This window comes from Trachypithecus francoisi, unplaced genomic scaffold (genome assembly GCF_009764315.1).
Source record: "Trachypithecus francoisi isolate TF-2019V2 unplaced genomic scaffold, Tfra_2.0 Lachesis_group3, whole genome shotgun sequence".
Lineage (NCBI taxonomy): Eukaryota > Metazoa > Chordata > Mammalia > Primates > Cercopithecidae > Trachypithecus > Trachypithecus francoisi.
The window spans coordinates 82,648,059-82,667,415 of record NW_022681468.1 but is presented as its reverse complement, the minus strand read 5'-3'; the positions used below and the strand labels follow the sequence as shown (position 1 = coordinate 82,667,415).

Below are 19,357 nucleotides of genomic sequence, written 5' to 3'. Positions count from 1 at the left end.
AAGACCCTCAGATTTTCCATACCCTGACGAGGTAAATTCCCTAAGTCTTGCCAGAGATAGGGCATAATTGATTTCCCCTGGCATGCAGGCACCATGCTTCTCTCCAATGCCTTCCAGATCCATCTCTGGTCACAGCATGTGGAACAGATGGGAGCTTCTCTGGTCAGTTGAAAGATAACAACTAGTCTGTTGCCTCCTCTTCCTCCCGAAAGAGGTAACAAATAATAAGTAATAGTAATAATATTACTAATAGTTATGAAGGTACTTATACCATGGTCCTGGCACTATGTTAAATGCTTTATATTAATCATCTCATTTAATCTCACAGCAACCTTATTTTACAGATGGGGCATCCAAGAAACAGAGAGATTAAGTGAGCTACTGAGGGTCACACAGCTCCAAGATGGTGAAACTAGAAATGGACTGATGGGGCACTGAGTAAACCCAAAGTTGTGGTCTAGACTTCTCTACCCAGCTAGACTGTTGGACACAATACAGGCAAAATGAGACTCCAAAAGACTAGAAATGAGGATTCCAGGCTGGGCGTGGTGGCTCACATCTGTAATCCCAGCACTTTGGGAGGCCGAGGCAGGCAGATCACCTGAGGTCAGGAGTTGTAGACCAGCCTGGCCAACATGGTGAAACCGTCTCTACTAAAAATACAAAAAAAAAAAGTTGGGTGTGGTGGTGCATGCCTGTAATCCCAGCTACTTAGGAGGCTGAGGCAGGAGAGCAGTTTGAAACTGGGAGGCAGAGGTTGTGGTGAGCTGGGACCACGCCATTGTACTTCAGCCTGGGCAACAAGAACGAAACTCCATCTCACCAAAAAAAAAAAAAAAAAGAAAGAAAGAAATGAGGATTCCTGGGCTCCCTCCAGCTGACAGAAGTGCCAAGGCTCCCATCCTTTTTTTTTTTCTTCCCTTCTAAATCAGGAACCTCCCCTTCAAACTCACCAATTCCCATGCCTCTCCATCCTATACTTCCCCCAAGGTCCCAATTGGCTCATCTACATCCTCTCTAGCTCTTGTATTAGCAGATCTCTAGTGATTAAACTGGTAGTGCTTCAGGCCAGAGTGCTTCGCGTAAGGGGCGAGGGGCATGGCCTCTCTTTTCCTGGGCTACCTCTAACCCTCACCTCCAGAGTTTTTGATTTGGAATGGGTCCTCAGTCTGGCCCCAACCAACCTGAAGGCCCCATTCTTGCTTCCCTCCTCCTCCTGGGGGTCTAGCCAGGCATGAAGTCAGAGCCATTAAGGAACGCTGAGTGGGGTGGGATTAGCATGCTAATGAAAATGCAAATCAGCACCTGGGAAAGGGGTGGAAGGGATGGGGAGGTCGGGGGAGTTGGAGAACCAAAAGGGAAGTGAAGGAATTGGACTGAGGGGAGCTGATTTCTAGATAACCAGAAAGCAGAAGCCCTCAGGTTGAGGGAGAAAGGTATTCCTCCTACAGAATCCATCGTGAGGGAGAGAGGTAAGGGTGCTGGTTTGTGAGGGTCTGTTATTCCATTGTCACCCACAGGGTGGGCCACACCGCCCTTCCACTACCCCACCTGGTGGGAATAACTGACTCTGGGCAAGAGGCCCTGTCCTGGGCCCTGCCGCCAAGAGCTGCACACAGATGGGTGCTCTCTCCCAGCTGGCCCAAGCGCCAGAGTTCACCCTCGCTACGCCTACCAGCTGCTTCCTGGCTCCTGACTCACCATGCTCGATCACAGCTCAGAGTAGGGCTAGGCAGACCTAAACCCCAAATCCTGCAGTAACTCCCAGATCCTCTCTCAAAAGCATCTATTTCCTAGAAATGGAAAAAGACATAGCTGATTCCTAGCTAGAAACCAAAGGAGCTTAGCTTTTGGCTAGCTTGTAGGTGAGACTCCCGATCGGCTGAGGGTAGGTTGGCAGCTATTTAAAATTGCAAATGTCTTCCCCACCTCCCAACCTAACCCTCCTCCTCTTTAGGAAAGAATTTCAATTGCAAATATATCTCTGCCTTAGTACATCCTCCCCCAACCCCAACTTCCCCTCCGCCTTCTTGGAGCTTCTCCCATCACCCACTATTTATTACAAACCTTTAGCTGCAGCAATTATTTTTTCACTTTTTTTCCCCTCATTGCATTTTTACTCCTCCATCTTTCCTTCCTTCCCTCTTTGAATTGCTACGTCCTTTTCTTTGCCCTTCCTACCTTGAACTGGAGACAGCGCAGAAATGGACAGGCCTAAGAGTCATCCCTCTCCTGCCACCCCCAAGACCAAGATTCTTGCTCATTCTCAGACCCATCGCCATTCTTCCCTTTAGTTCCTGGCTTTCCTTAAGGGCATCCTCTATCCCTGCGGACACATCTCAGGTGTGGATAAAGCGACAAGGCGACTGCTGAAAGGCCCTGACGTTGCTGCCTCTGAAGGAGTCAAGAGGAGGAAGAAGGAAGAGGGTGGATCTGGTGTAGGGTGGAGGTCGGGGATAGTCCAGGAAAGACCTGGGTAGAGGCAAGGGCTGGGGGCCTCTGTGAAGGAGAGGGGTTAGGGGAGACAGAGCAGGCAGTGGCGGTGGTGTGATTAGAGAGGAGATTGATGTGAAGGGGCGCCACAGATGGCAGAGAGAGTCAATAAAACGAGAGGATCACATTAGAGGCGACAGAGAGAGCTTTAAATTACAAGGCTGCTGCCACTGAGGGGGATGGGAGGAGGGAGGCCTGGAGCCATGGGAGGGTGGAGAGTTCTGAGGGTGTAGTCATCCCCTGAGATGAATCTTGCAGCTCCAAAATGTCCCTTAGTCTCCAGAGTTCCCTGCTGCCCCCTCATTCTACCCTCCTCCCCTAATGCACTATTTCCTCACAAGGCTGAAGAGGAGACGAAGGTGAAGATGAAGAGAAAGGTGTGGAGAAATAGAAGACATTTTTTCCTTTTGGTATTGCCCTCTTCCTCCGTTGAGACCCAGGTCTCTATTTACTTCTCAGGATGAGAAAGGAAGGTTGGAAGTGCTACTTTCAAGGCTCAGTCTGGGAGTTAATGCCCTACAAACAAAAAAATATACACAGTCATAATTGCTGAGCTGCAAATATTCTTCCATGGGAGGTGGGAAGATACACATTAGGACCCAGAAAGCTACTGAGAGAGAAATGTGATGAGACAGAGATAAGAGGCTCAGATGCAAAGTTGCAGAAACAGGTGGAAGGCTGAAAAGGCAGGCCCTGACCGAGCAAAATCAGGGAAACAGTGAGACTTAAGGATTGGAGAATTACAAGAGGCAAAGGGCATGGGCAAAGGAAGGACCAAAAAACTGAAGTCTGAGAAAGGAGAGAATCTGCCCCTCACTGAAGAGGAGCCAGGTCGTGGATTCAGGCTGGCCAGCAGAACTGAAGGCAAAGCTGACCAGGGGTGCTTGCTCCCATTCTCCAGCAAGACCAGGACTCCAAGGCAGCCCCCTCCCACCTCTTGCTGACCAAGAGAGGAAAAGAAACACTACTGCTCCCTACTGGTTACAGAGGGAATATCGCCAAGGAGTTGGCAGGACTAATGGGACCTGACTGGCTTTTTCCTTCTTAATTACCCTCCAAAACACAAAACTCTCCTCCCTTTTCTCTAAACCCAACTCCATGGCAGAGGCTTTCGAAGTGAAGTCTATCAGGGCACCACCAAGTTTGCATACAATGATTTTCACATCAGGGCCTTCCAAACAGTTGTTTTTCATTTTTTGAGACAGGGTTTCGCTTGGTCTCCCAGGCTGGAGTGCAGTGTCACCATCTTGTGTCACTGCAGACTCTGCCTCCTGGGCTTAGGTGATCCTCCCACTTCAGCCTCCCTCCCAGTAGCTGAGACTACAGGCATGTGCCACCACACCTAGCTAATTTTTGTATTTTTTGTGGAGACAAGGTTTCGCCATGTTGCCCAGGCTGGTCTCAGATTCCTGGGCTAAAGCAATCTGCCTGCGTTGGCCTCCCAAACTGCTGGGATTACAGGCATGAGCCACCGAGCCCGGCCTTCCTAACAGTTTTGCTTTTCACTTTTCTAATTGTTTAATCTACCCACTTTCCCTTACCCAGAGTCAATTTTAGGACCTTTTTTTTTTTTTAATTCCTCTCTCTTAAATTATTGCCTAAGGCATTGCATTCTTCCATACTCACTGTCCTCGCCTTCCTCCCCTTTTTGTCTCAACCTGTTGATTACAAGAGGAGGAGACCATGGAGAGAAGGGGAAGAGAAACAGGAAGGATGAGATGTGTGTACCCCTAGTAAGGGGGATTATTTGGTATAAACAGCAAATAAACTATAACTAGATGAGCTCTATTTTTTAGGGCAATGGAAGAACATGGGCTTTGGATCCATGCACAGAGAGACAGGTTCAATCCTTGCTCTACCACTCACTAGCTGTGCAACTTTGGGAAGTTACTTATGGAGCCTTAGTCTCCTTATCTGGGAAAATGGGAATAATGATATTTTCCTTACTCAGTTATGAAGATCAGATAGGTAATGTGTAAAGTGCATTTGTTGGGTGTTTAATGAGGGTAGTTCTTTTCCTTCTCTCTTGGCTGTCTCCCATCATAGAGTGAAGTACGGTGTTTGCACAGAGGCTAACAGCTTTCCTTTTGTTCACTCCTTTCTTTTTCTTTTTTCTCTTTTTTTTGAGACAGAGTCTCGCTCTGTCACCCAGGCTAGAGTGCAGTGGTGTGATCTCAGCTCACTGCAACCTCTGCCTCCCAGGTTCAAGTGATTCTCCCTGTGTCTGCCTCCCAAGTAGCTGGGATTACAGGTGCACGCCACCAGGCCTGGCTAATTTTTGTATTTTAGTAGAGACGGGGTTTCACCATGTTGGCCAGGCTGGTCTCGAACTCCTGACCTCAGGTGATCCACCTGCCTTGGTCTCCCAAAGTGCTGGTATTACAAGTGTGAGCCACTGTACCCGGCCTCTGTTCACCCCTTTCTTGACCAAGACTCATCCTCTAATCTCTGTCCTTTTCAATTGAGGGCAGAATCTTAGGTGGACAGGATTTTTGTTGTTGTTGTTCGTTTTTTTAAGATGGAGTTTCGCTCTTGTTGCCCAGGCTGGAGTGCAATGGTGCGATCTTGGCTCACTGCAAACTCCACCCACCGGGTTCAAGCGATTCTCCTGCCTCAGCCTCCCAAGTAGCTAAGACTATAGGCATGTGCCACCACGCCCAGCTAATTTTGTATTTTTACTAGAGACAGAGTTTCTCCATGTTGTTCAGGCTGGTCTCAAACTCCCAACCTCAGGTGATCTGACTGCCTCAGCCTCCCAAACTGCTGGGATTACAGGCATGAGCCACCGCACCCAGCCAGGATTTAAATCTAGTCTACTCAGCCATAGAGTTCACTTCTTACTTAGCCCTCTTGATTGCTGGGTCTAGAGATACCCATTATTCCAGAGCAAAGAGTAGAAATTTTGCCCAGGCTCACACTTGGACAGAAGCAGCTAATAACTAGATCAAAACTATTCTGGCCTTTCCCTGCATGTCTTCTTTTTTTCTTTATTCCAAAGATCCTTTCCAAGTCATCCCTGCATTTAAAACTATCATTCTCTCTATCGCTAAATCTTACCTTCTCTATTTAAAAAGAAAACAAACAGTACTTTGATTCTTCCCTTTTAATTCTACCTATCTCTCCTAGACCCTTCCCTTTCTATAGATATTTAAGGAGTGCTTACTTTGTGCAAATAAGTTTTGTCCAAAAGAGAGAGAAAGAATGAGTATGGCAGGGAATGAGATAAGCAGGAAAAGGAGTGTTGTAGAGGGCAAAGAAAGATTGCCAAGGCAGAGAAGAGGAGGGAGGAAGAAGGGAAGGAGAGAGGGAGAGGTAAAGAAGTGAAGAGGGAGAGGTAAAGAAGTGAAGAGGAAGATGAAGCTAGGTCTTGATTTGCATATATTGAATCTTTTTCAGGCCTCCCAGCTCTGGCACCAGATTGGGATGATGGCCTATCCCCAGTGAGAAGGAGGTGGCAAGGAGGCTGTGTCTTATACTTTGCAAGATGCTTAAGGTGGGCATGAGTAAATTGGGTGAGGTGTGAGGAGAAAAGGGTAGGCTCAGGAAGAAGATGTGGGTGGTAGGGAGCAGACAGGAGGAGAAGGGAAGCGGTAGACTGAAACCACACACGTTCACATTTGCATGGATTTGCTGAGGTGTGCTGCAGAGTGTCTGCTACTGGTGGGGGTGGGTGTCCAGGAGAGGAGGCATCTCCCTTGATGACTTGGAAAGTGTTGGATGTGTTAGGACAGCGGTGTGGAGCTGCTCTGCTGCACAGATCTATGTGATTTTATAGTACACTGGAGAGACTCACATCCTGCTGGATGTGGTTGTCATCTTCTACATATCCCAGGCTTAGACAACCACAAACCAGCTTGGAACCCTTCTTCTGTGTGAGCACTGAGTAGTGAAGGGACGGGGAGTTGTGCCCTTAAATTCACAATCAGGATCCTATCTGATCCTTGCATGGGGACCGCTGAAGAATTTGGTCTCCTAGAACTTTGAAGGAAAACATTCTTTTTTTTTTTTTTTAGAGACGGTGTCTCTGTCCCCAGGCTGGAGTGCAGTGGTGTGATCTCGCTCACGGCAATCTCCGCCTCCCGGGTTCAAGCAATTCCCCTGCCTCAGCCTCCCAAGTAGCTGGGATTACAGGCGTGTACCACCACGCCCAGCTAATTTTTTGTATTTTAGTAGAGACAGGGTTTCTTTTTTCTGAGACCGAGTCTTGCTCTGCCACCCAAGCCGGAATGCAGTGGCACGATCTCGGCTCACTGCAACCTCCGCCTCCTGGGTTCACGGAGCCCTCCTGAGTAGCTGGGACTACAGGCACGTGCCACCACACCTAGCTGATTTTTTTTTTTAGTAGAGACGGGATTTCACCATGTTAGCCAGGATGGTCTTCATCTACTGACCTTGTGATCCGCCCACCTTGGCCTCCCAAAGTGCTGGGATTACAGGCGTGAGCCACCACACCCGACTAGAAACAGGGTTTCACCATGTTGTCTAGGATGGTCTCTATCTCCTGACCACCTGACCCGCCCACCTTGGCCTGGGATTACAGGCGTGAGCCACCGCACCCGACTGGAAGGAAAACATTCTATGGCCAGGCGCGGTGGCTCAAGCCTGTAATCCCAGCACTTTGGGAGGCCGGGACGGGCGGATCACGAGGTCAGGAGATCGAGACCATCCTGGCTAACATGGTGAAACCCCGTCTCTACTAAAAATACAAAAAACTAGCCGGGCGACATGGCGGGTGCCTGTAGTCCCAGCTACTCCGAAGGCTGAGGCAGGAGAATGGCATGAACCCGGGAGTCGGAGCTTGCAGTGAGCTGAGATCCGGCCACTGCACTCCAGCCTGGGCGGCAGAGCGAGACTCCGTCTCAAAAAAAAAAAAAAAAGAAAAGAAAACATTCTAAGTGACCGTGTATTTACATAAGTCTTATTTACATAAGTCTTTCTGGTTATTTTATTCTGTGAACCTGTGTGATGTAATGACTGCATTTAAATACTATTACAACAACAAAAACTAATTATAGTAATAGTAAATAGCTAACATCTTTAAATGTTTGCCATGGGCCAGACACCGTGCTAGGCCCTCGGCAAGTATCACATCACCTAATTCTCCACTACAATCTGATGCAATAGATGCAGCTATTCATTCCTAGGAGACTGACTTATATGGGTTAGATGCAGCTATTCATTCCTAGTTTACAAACATGGAGACTGACTTATATGGGTTAAGTAATTTTTTTTTTTTTTTGAGACAGAGTCTTGTTCTGTCGCCCAGGCTGGACTGCAGTGGCCGGATCTCAGCTCACTGCAAGCTCCGCCTCCCAGGTTTATGCCATTCTCCTGCCTCAGCCTCCCAAGTAGCTGGGACTACAGGCGCCCGCCACCTCGCCCGGCTAGTTTTTTTGTATTTTTTTTTTTGAGACGGAGTCTTGCTCTGTCGCCCGGTCTGGAGTGCAGTGGCCGGATCTCAGCTCACTGCAAGCTCCGCCTCCCGGGTTCACGCCATTCTCCTGCCTCAGCCTCCCGAGTAGCTGGGACCACAGGCGCCCGCCACCTCGCCCGGCTAGTTTTTTTTTGTATTTTTAGTAGAGACGGGGTTTCACCGTGTTCGCCAGGAGGGTCTCGATCTCCTGACCTCATGATCCACCCGTCTCGGCCTCCCAAAGTGCTGGGATTACAGGCTTGAGCCACCGCGCCCGGCCTTTTTTTGTATTTTTTTAGTAGAGACGGGGTTTCACCGTGTTAGCCAGGATGGTCTCGATCTCCTGACCTCGTGATCCGCCTGTCTCGGCCTCCCAAAGTGCTGGAATTACAGGCTTGAGCCACTGCGCCCGGCCCTGGTTAAGTAATTTTTAAGATCTCCTGCTTAAAAAGAAGTAGAATTGAGATTGGAACTCAGGTAGCCTGACGTCAGCGCCTCTGCTCTTGGGTTAATTTGTAAGCTTCTGCCTGGTATGCATTTTGAATGAGGGCTTTTGAGTCTGATTGTATTACTCCTATGTGTCACCTTGTGCTATCATGTTCCTCTTTAAGCTTGAAGGTGCTAGATGGCTGTCTTCCATTTAGTTTGTTTCTTAGTATAAGATGGGCCAGGCAGGGTGTGGTGGCTCACGCCTGTAATCCCAGCACTTTGCAAGGCTGAGGTGGGTGGATCACGAGGTCAGGGGTTCGAGACCAGCCTGATCAACATGGTGAAATGCCGTCTCTACTAAAAATACAAAAATTAGCCAGGCGTGGTGGCATGCACCTGTAATCCCAGCTACTCAGGAGGCTGAGGCAGGAGAACTGCGTGAACCTGGGAGGCGGAGGTTGCAGTGAGCCAAGATTGCACCACTGCACTCCAGCCTGGGTGGCAGAGCTAGACTCTGTCTCAAAAAAAAAAAAAAAAAAAAAAAGGTGGGCCAGAACAGGACTACTGCTTTGTGTAACTCCAGGGTGTGTCATTCACACTGCAGTCCATGCAGGGGCACTGGCCATGCCCTGTGTGAAGGAAGGGAAGGAGTGGGAGGAAGGAGTGGGAACAGGAGGGAGGGATAGATAATGGCAGGTAGTGTTATTTGAATGATATGTGTACCATTTGTGACAACATCTCTTAAAGTTGAAGGTCTACACATGTGTATCCATATTAGCATATGAACTTCATCAGACAAGCAGTCTCCCTCCAATAGAGGGAGACCCTGTCTCAAAAAACAAAAAAACAACAACAGCCTTTAAAGTCAGAGAGACCTGGAATCAAATTCTAGTTCTGTTCCTTAATATGTAAATGACCTCAGGTAAGTTGCTTAAAGTCTCTATTCAGTCTCTTCATATAGAGAATGGGGCAGGGCGGGCACACACCTATATAATTCCAGCACTTTGGGAGGCTGAGGTGGGTGGATCACTTGAGATCAGGAGTTTGAGACCAGCCTGGCCAACGTGGTAAAACCCTGTCTCTACTAAAAATACAAAAAAATGAGCCGGGCATGGTGGCACCCACCTGTAATCCCAGCTACTCAGGAGGCTGAGGCAGGAGGCTGAGGCAAACCTGTAGTCCCAGCTACTCGCTTGAACCCAGGAGGCAGAGGTTGCAGTGAGCTGAGATCGCACCACTGCACTCCAGCCTGGATGACAGAGTGAGACCCTGTCTAAAAATAAACCAAACAAAACAAAGCAAAAACAGAAAGAAAAAAAAAAAGGGAATGGGGAACATTACCTCATGGAGTTAAACGTCCATTGAGAGGATCATCATTGAGACTGGTACTTTGGGTGTAATCAATAAATGGAAATGATAATTATTCATCCATATGCCTTATTTCCTGTGTTAGGGTATGTGTATGTTTGTTGTTTTTTGATTGTGTGTGGGGCAGCTAGTAACCTGACTGTAGCCCTGTCCCAGTACTTCTTTGGGGTTGGTGAAAGTACTTGTTCTCCCTGGCTGGATTTTTCCAGGCCCTCCATGTACATGTGTGTGGGCCCTGTGCTTCCCATTCAGTAGCAGGGTGTCCTGTTCAGTGTGTTGCTGTGAGCCCGTCTGTGCTTGGCCCGGCTGGCGCGGGCGTGTTTAGGGTGGTGGTAATTACTGGGATGGCCCAGCCCTAATGAGTGTGATCTCGTTACACTCTCACTGCCTCTAATGGAGCTAACCTCATTTCACAGCCATTAGAGATGGAGATGAGGCCCCGCCCACTGGCCCTGCCAGCTGCAGCTTTTGCAGTCCTGGCCACGTTCTTTCCCTCCGGCTCGCCATTTCTCCATTCCACTTTTCCTTCTCCCACCTTTTTTTTCTGCTCCTCCTACCACGTTTCCCTTTCCTGTCCCCCATTGTTCTTTTCCCTGGCCATTTTTCTGCACCCCTCTCCTCTTTCGTTCTCTTTTCACGTCTCCCTTCCCCACTCCTCTCTTTGATTCCTGGGCTCCTCTTCTCTTCACTCATCACCCCCACCTTTTCTCTCCCCTAGTCGATTTGTCCTCCACATTGCCATTTCTCCATTCTCTTTTCCTTCCCTCTCCCCCGCCCTTCATGGCTCCAGTCCCTCCCCTCCCCCACATTGCCCTGTCTGGCCAAAGGACGAATCTCAAGGGGAAACCAGCAAAGACAAACAAGGAGCAGTGACTTCATTATCATCGTTAATTTGCCACTTCAGTTCCTCCCATAAGGGTCAAAGCCAGCACGGCTTGAACTCAGGACTGACACAGGCAGGCTGAGACCACGGCCTGGCTTTTCAGCCCTACTTCTTACACAACCACTCGTCCGCCCTGCTCAGCTGTCTTCATTTCCCTGTGGAGGGGTCAGGCTTCCGTTTTCTCTCCAATTTCTTAGTCCTCACAGCCTACCGCACTCCTCCCTTTCTCATTTAAACTGTGGCCATCTCTCTGTGCTGTCTCCCATCTCCAAGTCATGGGTTTTTCACCTTTGACTCCTATCTCTGTCATACTCTCTCCCAACTTCTCCCTGCCTAATCTTTCCTGAACCTTTTTCCTATCCTTTCCTGGCCTTCTCTCTTCCTAATTTCAAGCACACTTCTTTCCTTAAAGCAGCAGGATTTATCTGTAGGTTTGTGGAAACCACTTAGCCTGAAGAAGCTGGAGATGAGAAGAAGAAGGGCATCTGTGGCCCAAGCAGACCAGTGATACAGAACACAGAGATGGCTGGGGGGAAATGCAGACAACTGTGATGGAAGCAAGAGGCCCACAAGTAAAGAGGAGCAGAAAAATCTAGACCCCTGCCCATGGCCCATGAATAAAGAAGACAGAGGCTTGAGACTAGGGGAAGGAAAGGGCATCACAAAACAAGGAATGAAAAATCTGAGGATGGAAACGGCGTTTACCCCATCAGGTCCTCGGGGAAACACAATCTAACACTTCTGGCCCACCCTCTGTCCTCCTTCACTGAGAAGCCAAATGACTGGTAATTGACTCTTGACCTCTAGCCCAAGCCCAGCCCCAAAGGGAGAGGTCCAGGGTAGTTAGCTATGACTGGAGGAGGCACTAGGGAAATGTGCATACATGAAGTTAAATTCCTGCCCACACCCATTCTGCCCCACTGACTTTGCACATCAACATGCTCCATAGGATCAGACTCTCCATGCATAAACCTCTCTGCAGAGAGGTCTTGCACACCCTGGAACGTTCATGTCTTTCTGATTGCACAGGCCTCTGTGCATGCGACATCCCAGTTGATGGCCCTGCTGGGAATTCCAAGGCCTGAACTTTAGCTTTGATGTAATCCTGTGTTCCTGCCAAACACAGAAAGAGGGCTCCTGTTCTCTCGTTAGACTTTGGGGGTAAAAAATGCTGAGGGGTGCTGAGCTGTCTCAGTAGAAATTATTCAAAGATATCTTCCTCCATGTGTATGCAGCCCTCATGCCAGTGGTACAGCTTGGTGACAGGACTGTGGGTGGACCTCAGCCCTGTCACCCCTTAACAACTGCACGTGGGGGCCCTGGTCTCTGGACTCGTTCCTACATGAGGAAGCCACTGAGAGCTCATGGGATTACTTCCATGAGCTGGAAGTTACTTCTAAATCTTTCACCCCTGCCTTGCCAGCCTGGGGAGGAGGGATGGGCAGGCAGTTCCCTGGGACTTTCCCCAGAGAGGCAAGGGGCTCTGGGAAAGTGGGTGGTGGGATGACTGAGCTTAGTGTGAGAAGCTCAAGAAGAAAGATGGAAAAATCAATGAAATGAGTTTCTAACGGTGAGGTAAAGGACCGCTGTGTCGACAGCCTGTCGCCTGCTGCAAAATATGAGCTGCCCAACTCCGTAGCGGCGGCTGACAGTGCAACAGCCACCACTGTCCTTCCTTCAGGGCCCCCACCCAGCAGCCCCTTCTCCGGCTGCCCTGGCCTTTTCTTATTATAGCCAGACTGTCCTCCAGCACTCCCAGCTCTCTCCCCTGTCTTCTTTTGTAGATTTCTCAACCCATTCAGGGGCTTTTTGGCCCTTCACCTCGTGATTCCTGATTGGGTGCATCTTTGTTTTCTATAGCTTCTGTGTATTTAGACCTCTGCTTTCTGCAGATTTCGCTCTGAGAGTTGTGGTGAGCTCTACATCTCTTGCCTCCCCCTCTTCTAGATACCTCTGGAGTCTTTCAACAATGGAGAGTCAGACATCAAGGCCATCCGTCACAGGGTTCTTTACATCAAGATCTGGGCAGCAGTAACTTCTCCCTCCTTTGGCCTTTTGGCCCACATGGCCAGTGCTGCCTTCCTTGTAATAATAATTATCTGGGTTGGGATAGGTGTTTAGAATGGGTCTGGTATTGATTTATGAACTCCTTATTTGTGGTCATTGTATATATACGGTTATGACCAATTCAGTTGTAGTTTCATGATTGGGAATCGGGTGGGGATGCTACTTTTAATTCACATTTGCCAACTCTCTCTTTGGAAACAACTCTCAACCTTTTCTGGAAACTGCCTCCTTTCTCTTCCCTCCTCTACATCTTCCTCTTGGGCTCCTAGGGCTGTTCATTCAGGTTTTCCTCCAATTATCACTACAAAGACTCGGCCTATCAGCCCTGAGAGTTCCCCTGGCTGCCTCCAAGTGTGACCCTAACCCAGTCTTTCCTGTCTGCCTCAGATCTCACTGTCACTGGTTAACTACCCTCCAGCCATTCCCTCCGGTTTTTTATTTCCCAGTTTGCCCGTTAATGTAGACTTAGATGGGGGGAGTGGGTGAAAATTAGGTGGGCAGCTCTTTCCCCCAGCCTCTCCCTACTAATTCAACGTTTGATCAACAGATATTTATTAAGCCTTTTCTGTGTGACAGACACTGTGCTAGGTGCTGGAAAACAATTGGAAACTAGACAGATGTAGCCACTCTTCAGATGGCCATGTGACTAACCCTGAGTCTCTCACCAGACCTAAGTCTCTCAGACTAGGGGACTCTGTCCCATTTTACCCTTTCTGTATAGCCAAATTCCACTGTGCCCTCTGGCATTTCACAACTCTTCCCTTTTCTGAATCCCTGAATAAGTTTACACTCTCACACAGCCCTGATCCCTTCCTCTGCATTCCAGCTTTAGTCTCCATTCCTAAACCCAAAGCCATTACACTTTCAACAACTCTCCCAGCTCACAAAGCCCTTCTCCTTTCACATTCTGTAACTGCCATTTCTAGTCCTCCTCTTCTGTCTCTGCCTGACTTTTAATCCAACCATCCCGACCTCAATGCCCTGTCTTAGGTTCCTTCCTCTTGCTACTGTCAGGCTCTAGCAAACCTCGGGCACTCACAAACAAGAGTTATTTGTGACAACTGTTGTTCTGAGCTGAGAAGAGCTCCAGGGAGACAAGGTCAAGCTACCAGAGTCAGAAATCCTACCAATTCGACCCAGGCCCTGGCCCCATAGGTGATACAGCACCCTGGCAAAGCAGCAAGTTATTCCTGTATGGGTCTCAAGGTAACACCAGCTGCCTCTGACATAATGGAGGGAGGAACCGTGTCAGGTTGCCAAGGCAATACCAGCAATTTATGACATCAGAGGCTTGAGGTCTTTGGTTCTCAGGGGCTGGGAAGATTCAAGTTCCTCTCAGCTGAAGTTTATGGGAATTCTACTTTTTCATTTCTTTGCTTGTGTTCTAGCTTGGGAATGAAGTACAAAGGCCTTTGGTGGGGGTAGTGAGTGATTAGGCCAATGAAATGAATGCTCGTAAGGTTCTCTCTCTCTCTCTTCCCCATATATTTCTGCTTTCTCTCCCTCTCTCGGGCATTTCTCTCTTCTGGGGCTTCACCCAATGGTATTCCTGCTATTTCTGCTATGCTTTTTCCCCAACCTCCCCTACCCACCCCGCAGTGCTCTCCCTTTCTTTGCATCAGTCACGCTGTGTCCTCCTCACACCAGAGGCATTTGTTTCCTTTGATACCTCATCCTCTCTTTTCCCCCTACCAAGCTCTGTGCAGCTCTGATCTGCCTCAGCACTCCTTCGTTTGTCATCCATTTACCTTCTTTGTACCATACTCTTTTCCTGTCTCATCTTGTTCGGCAATTCCTTCCTTCCCCCTCTTCACTATTGTATTAATTTAATAGTGCTTTTTCTGTTGACCTCCACTTTAGGAATATTCTATCATTTCTCTTCCTTTTACCTTCTGTATTGCTATCAACACGTTTTGTTTCATTCTTCCAATTTCTTAATTAATCACCCCTTCATTCCTCCTCTGCCCCCCAGTCCGCATGGATTTTCCTCTCTTCCTTTGCATATCCCTCACGTCATACATTTCTCTACCCCGTGTGTTTATTGCACTGACCACCTCTTCCTTTCTTTAATTCTGTTCACCTCTGAAATCGTCCATCTTCTGCCCATGTCTACCTGCTCCTTTTACCTTTCCGAGCTCCTGAGGTTTGGAAAAACAATGATGGGCTAAAAACCAAGGTAAACTCTCCAGATCCTTTATCCACCCTTACTGTTCTTCAGGCTGAATGAAACTGGCTCCTTACATACGATAGCTTTTATCACACTAATAAACACTGCCTCATAAAAAAAATGGTGCTGGATCTAAATATGATAGTAGCAGGGGCCTAGGAAGATGAACTAAAAAGTGAAGAAAAAGCAACTGATATCTAGAATGAACGGAAGGTTGGGGGCCAGCCAGGCAGGGTGGAGCTTAGAGTCCTAGGGAATGTCCTCTTACAAAATCAAAGTTGACAGTTAACTGACATAACAGCACTGATTGATGAAGGGGTTATATGCCCCTGGAAGCCCATTAAATTATTTCTTGGCCTGTTTATGTGCCTTCACAAACCATACCCCACACCTCTCCCAGCCCCTTGCTTGCTGGCACATTCTGCTGCTGGGGTTAAAATGCTGGATAAGAGGAAAAGGGATAAAAGAAACTTAGGATGATCAAGAAGCAAAGGTAGGAAGAGGGCAGATTATGGGAACAAAGGTGGAAACTCATAAGAGAGCTGGTGGGAAACAGATGGAAAAAAGCGGTGAAGCAAAATGGGGAAATAAAAAATATACAATGATAAAGTGGGGGAAGGGAGGAAAATTAAGTCAGCAGGGAAGAGGTTTTGTGGTGGGAAGCTCCTGGGAAGGCAGATGACACGCATGAGACTAGAAGGTGAGGTTCTGATGAGGGAGACAGGCACATGGCAAAGGGGACAGTCAACAATGCTAGGAAGTTCCAAAGCTTCCCTGGTGAAGGTGGAAGAGGAGGCTGTCCTGGCCATGCCGAAGGCACTAGAGGCTTTGGTGGAGACACATTTGCTCCATCATCCCACTCCTCCAGGCCCTGACTGTGACCACCACAATCATGACTGATATGCAAATTCCAAAGTAGCCTGAAAAGGCCAGAGATATCCAGACAGACTCTGAAGGAGAGGGCATGGAGTTCTAGACCGACAGAACAGGCAGCCAAGGCGTGACACATAGTGACAGAGACACACAAGGAGAGGATCACTCGGATGGGAAGGGTCACAAGTGGAGGCAGTGACATACAGACCCAGAGATGGATGGGATGGAAGAGACGAGATGAACGGCAAAACCAAAAGTCAGGGACACATGGACAGAGATCAGCGGGGCTACAGGCGCAGTGAGAAGCGTGGTCTTGTGCTTGAAAATGATAGGGCTGTTCAGAGGGGCAGACGAGCGGATGGGGGTGGTGGGATGGGTGTGCAGGACAGACACGCTTCACCTTGAATGGGCATGTGGCCTCCCCTCACCTACTCAACCCTTTCAAAAAAAAGGAATGGAAAGCCCAACTTCAGCCAAAAACGAACGAAGATTGAGGGTATCCACGTCCCCTCCCACTCCACGCCCCAGCGCGCTAGCCCATCCATCAGCCCGCCGGCCGCTGTTCTCCCGTCCCACAGCCGGCGGGGGGCCGCCGAGACCCAGGCCCCTCCAGGCTGACAGCTCTGAGCCCTCACACTCACCGGGCCTCCCCTTCCCTCCGGGACCCCCGCTCCCTGCACAGCTCAGCGTGGTCCGTCTAGGCTTTCCATACCCTCCGTCTGTCCGGCGGGCCTCTGCCTTTCCCGTTCCCGTTTCTCCCTCCACCCCCGCATCTCTCTCTACCCCCGTCCCCGCGCACGCCCTCTTCCTCCCACACCCCTGGCTGTTTTCTCCCTGGGCTCTCGGTCTGTCTGTCCGTCCGTCCTTGTCCCCTCCCCCAGCCCCTTCCCGTCCCTCTCCGTCCCCTCCAGCGGCAGTCTCCGAGCGCCTCCTCTCCCGTCTCGAGCTTCCAAAGAGCAAGGAAGGGAAGAAGAGAGAGAGGGAGAGGAGAAAAAAACCAACCCAGCAGCATCGGAAATCGATGCACTTACACCTCAGCTGGAAGCAGGGACGGGAGTCGAACCGCGGCCGCCGAGCAGCGCGAGGCGGGGAGGGGAGGGGGCGGCTCTTGGAAGGGACTTCTCCGATGTGTTGATTCCTCTTTTTTCCCCTCCTCCTCCCTCCCTCCAGCGCTCGCTCCGGGGCGTCGGGGACGGAGATGGAAAAAATAAATAAATAAATTCACGGCGGTGAGGGAAGTGAAGGAAAATAATCAATGCTATTTGGCTGCGGCTGAAGTGTTTCCCCGGCTTCGTGAGGGGGTTTCCATTGATTCACCCTGGGCACTCGCTCGCTCCCTGCCTCCTCCTCCTCCTCCTCCTCCTCCTCCTTCTCCTCCTCCTCCTCCTCGCCCTCCTCCTCCTCCTCCTCGCCCTCACTCCTCCGCCTCATTCACTGGCTGGAGTCGAGGCGTCCCACACAATGGAATAATCAATACCCAGGCGCCCGGGGCGGCCCCACTGAGCAGGTGCAGCGACCCGCCCGCCGCGGCGCATGCCGGGAGTTGTAGTCTGTTCGCGCCCGCCCGCCTCGCGGGACCCAGGGCCCGGGGGCAGGCCGGCCAGCCCACCAGGTCGCCTCCTCGACTCTGGCTCCAGGTTCAAGCCAGTGCCTGCAAAGAGGGCAGGCCCCTTTAAACTCTTTTCTGTCTCTTCTCCTCTTCATCCTGTGGTCTGCAGAAACCATACATGTGTTTTGTTGTTTTGTTTTAAATTAGCTACAGAACAAACCCTGAGCCGCCCAACGCCTCCTTTTTTTCATTCCCTTCTTCCTGCCTTATTATTCCCCTCCTCCCTTATTGGGTACTAGAACCTTTTCTACCGCAGCAATTACTCTTTAGTCTCTGAGAGCTTCTGCCTCCTCCACGCGGTTACATAGTCCCCTGAGCTGGGTAGTGGGAGGTTCGGGCTCCTCCTCCTCATCTTCAGTTTATCAGCTCATTAAGTGTTCCTGCATTTTTTTTTTTTTTTTTTTTTTGGGAGATGGAGTCTCGCTCAGTCGCCCAGGTTGGAGTGCAGTGGCGCGATCTCAGCTCACTGCAACCTTCACCACCGGGTTCAAGCGATTCTCCTGCCTCAGCCTCCTAAGTAGCTGGGATTACAGGCACGCATCACCACACCCAGCTAATTTTTGTATTTTTAGTAGAGACAGGGTTTCACCATCTTGGTCAGGCTAGTCTCCAACTCCTGACCTTGTGATCCTCCTGCCTCGGCCTCCCAAAGTGCTGGGATTACAGGTGTGAGCCACCGCTGTGCCCGGCCCGTTTTCTGTTGTGTTTTTTGAGACAGAGTCACTCTGTGGCCCAGGCTGCAGTGCAGTGGCATGATCCCAGCTCACTGCAACCTTCGCCTCCCAGGTTCAAGTGATTCTCCTGCCTCAGCCTCTCAAGTAGCTGGGATTATATAGGTGCCCGTCACTATGCCCTGCTAATTTTGTATTTTTAGTAGAGATGGAGGTTTCACCATCTTCGCCAGGCTGGTCTCGAACTCCTGACCTCAGGTGATCCACCAGTCTCAGCCTCCCAAAGTGCTGGGATTATAGGCGTGAGCCACCTCGCCCGGCCGCTCCTGTATTCTAATAACAATAATTTCTAAGATTTCTTGAATGCAGAGGGACAGTTTCAAGCATTTTTACATATATTGTCTAATTCTCTCAATCCCATGAGGTAGATACTATTATAGTCCCATTTTACAGTTGAGGAAACTAAGGCACAAGTAAGTGAATTAACAGGCCCAAGGTCCAATGGCCAATAAGTAAGTGACAGCGCCAGGATTCAAAAACCTCCATGGTCTGGGTCCAGAGCCCACACTAACTGCTATAGCCTACTTCTCTTAAACAACACAACAAAACCCTGAAGTTCACAGGACAAAAATGAGAAAGAAATGAACATTTTGAGTTTATACTTTGTAACAGTTTATGACTGAATCCTCTTAGGTAACTGTGAGGCAGACCACATTTTCTCACCGAAAAAGCAGAGGCTGGCTGGGTGTGGTGGCTCACACCTGTAATCCCAGCACTTTGGGAGGCCAAGGCGGGTGGGTCACCTGAGGTCAGGAGTTCGAGACCAGCCTGACCAACATGGAGAAACCCTGTCTCTACTAAAAATACAAAATTATCTGGGCGTGGTGGCATGCACCTGTTATCCCAGCTATTTGGGAGGCTGACGTAGAATAATTCCTTGAACCCGGGAGGCAGAGGTTGTGGTGAATCAAGATCACACCATTGCACTCCAGCCTGGGCAACAAGAGTGAAACTCCATCTCAAAAACAAAAACAAACAAATAAAAAACAAAAATTAGGTGGGTGTGGTGGCACATGCCTGTAGTCCCAACTACTCAGGAGGCTGAGGCAGGAGAATCACTTGAACCTGAGAGGCAGAGGTTGCAGTGACCTGAGATGCCAGAGTGAGACTCAGTCTCAAAAAAAAAAAAAAAAAGCAGATGCTTAGGGAAGTGGAGTAGCTTGCTGATGGCCAAACATCTAGAAAGTGAAGCTGGGAGTCAACCCCAGGTCCGGCTCCAGAAACTGATCTTTCCGTTCAAATAAGCTGCAGCTTTTACCCCACTGGATTGGATCTTATAACACAAGGAAAAATTAGGTCTTCATCCCAGGTTAACAAAACTGGA

General features: G+C 49.4%; 1 protein-coding gene and 1 long non-coding RNA gene across 3 annotated transcripts in view; one reads left to right on the top strand and one right to left on the bottom strand.

The window, feature by feature from the left end:
• Positions 1 to 631, top strand: part of LOC117069956 — a 48,827-nt gene extending 48,196 nt beyond the window's left edge. The window contains exon 7 of one of the 2 annotated variants that reach the window (XR_004431734.1): positions 118 to 631. This is a non-coding gene — a long non-coding RNA (uncharacterized LOC117069956). The remainder of the gene's footprint in view (positions 1 to 117) is intronic. The other variant, XR_004431735.1, reaches the window with a different exon arrangement.
• ZFHX2 (zinc finger homeobox 2) overlaps positions 1 to 17,161 on the bottom strand; it is a 32,584-nt gene extending 15,423 nt beyond the window's left edge. The window contains exon 1 of the mRNA XM_033188535.1: positions 16,725 to 17,161. The gene's annotated coding sequence lies outside the window, so the exon portion shown is untranslated. The remainder of the gene's footprint in view (positions 1 to 16,724) is intronic.
• Positions 17,162 to 19,357: the final 2,196 nt, after the last annotated feature.